This window comes from Colobus angolensis, unplaced genomic scaffold, assembly GCF_000951035.1.
Source record: "Colobus angolensis palliatus isolate OR3802 unplaced genomic scaffold, Cang.pa_1.0 Scaffold50, whole genome shotgun sequence".
In the NCBI taxonomy this organism is placed as follows: domain Eukaryota; kingdom Metazoa; phylum Chordata; class Mammalia; order Primates; family Cercopithecidae; genus Colobus; species Colobus angolensis.
Window position 1 is genome coordinate 2,971,196 of NW_012118488.1, and position 1,715 is coordinate 2,972,910.

Sequence of the window (1,715 nt, forward strand, 5' to 3'; positions counted from 1 at the left end):
GGCCTCCCAAAGTGCTGGGATTACAGGCTTGAGCCACCGTGCCCGGCCTATACCTCTGATTTTAATGAAAACACTGAGGTTCAGAAAGGCTACATAAACAGCCAGCATGTGGAGGGGCAAAGATCTGAATCCATGTCTGATGCCCAAGCTCAAGTTAGAACTGCTGTGCAACACCACGTTCCCCTACCTGCGCCTGCAGAGGTTTTTCTGATCCACCAAGCAGGCCAACAGCTCTTGAATCAGCAAGTCCCACAGCAAATCTTCATCACTGGGGTTCTTGGGTGGGGAGCTGCAAGGTAACAGCCTCTGGCTGACTGTTTTAGCCTGAGCCGCGCCCAAAGAGAGTAAACACAGGACTGGGGACACCACTGAGGGGCAGCCACGGATTGGGGGAGGGAGCCAACACAGCTGCCTCTCTGTTGGCTCAACTCTGAGATCTGGAGCCTCCTTTCTACCAGCCCCACCCAGCACTGCCTGTCTGGGGTATATGGACTCTTCCTACAGGGAGAGTCAAACAGAATTCTGGTGTGAGATATTCTGCCCATCCACCTCTGCAAGTGTTCCAGAATGCAGAGAGTACTTTGGGCACATTCACTTTTTGAAATGACCTGTGCCATTCAGAGAGGGGATAACTGATTTCAGGGGAGTGGGCCTGGGAAGATCCCCCACTCTTTCACAAACAGCCTTCCCGAAGTTTGGCAGGGAGAGGCGGTGAGGCCAGAACCTGAGGTCTCTTCTTTCCTGCCCTTCTCCTGACTCAGTGACTCTGCTGTGTATGAAGTCATCAATCTTAGAAACCCTGTCCCTGAAACCCCTCCTAGCACCCCTCCCCTGTTCCTCCAAGGCTTCTTCCTTAAGCTTGGGCTGACCTCCAGGAGTTTGCTCAATGAAGACCCCTCTTTGACCTCTTTAGAGGAAGACGATGCTTATCACGGGTACTTGCTCTGCTCTGGGGTCAGGGAGAGGGAACAACGAGGTGGGAGCGGGGCAGGAGGCTCAGCTGCCTCCCTTCCCTCTGCGCCTTGACTCACCTCTGTGGCTCCACTGCCTCCTCCTCCTTCCTATTAGCTTGACTGGCCAGTTCGAGTGCCCGAGCCTCCCTCTGGGTGATGTTGTGTTTCCAGCTGGGAAGATAAAGATTAGAGAGTGGGCAAGCTGTGGAGACTCCAGTCTAGAGACACTTGAATCTTTTAGTACCTCAACCCCAAAAGCAGAGGGTACCTTTCTCCACTCAAGCCCACCCAATGGTGGTCTTCAGCTGCCTCCACCAGTGAACAGCTTTTCAGAATCTACCACGCTGACCAGAGACAGCGGGGAAAGAGACTTGGCATAGAGCAGGGAGAAGGAGAAGGACAGTTCATCTTCTCTTCACTTTTGTGTGTTTGTGTGTGTGTGTGTGTGTCTGTGTGAGATAGGGTCTGGCTGTATTGCCCAGACTGGAGTGCAGGGGCACCATCTCGGCTCACTGCAACCTCTGCCTCCCAGGCTCAAGCCATCTTCCCATCTCAGCCTCCAGAGTAGCTGAAACTACAGGCAGGCATTACCACACCACACCCAGCTAATTTTTGTACTTTTTGTTTGCCATGTTGCCCAGGCTGGTCTCGAATGAACTCATGAGCTCAAACAATCCACCTACCTGGGCCTCCCAAAGTGTTGGGATTACAGGCGTGAGCCACGGTGCATAGCCAATCCTATTTTCTTTCCTTTTTTTTTTT

The 1,715-nt window shown here is 52.8% G+C and overlaps 1 long non-coding RNA gene across 1 annotated transcript in view; it reads right to left on the bottom strand.

Annotated features, from left to right (window-relative positions):
• Window positions 1-1,124, bottom strand: part of LOC105524583 — a 2,981-nt gene extending 1,857 nt beyond the window's left edge. The window contains exons 1-2 of the long non-coding RNA XR_001003786.1: window positions 1,032-1,124; window positions 188-289 (exon numbers count right to left, since the gene is read on the bottom strand). This is a non-coding gene — a long non-coding RNA (uncharacterized LOC105524583). The remainder of the gene's footprint in view (window positions 1-187; window positions 290-1,031) is intronic.
• Window positions 1,125-1,715: the final 591 nt, after the last annotated feature.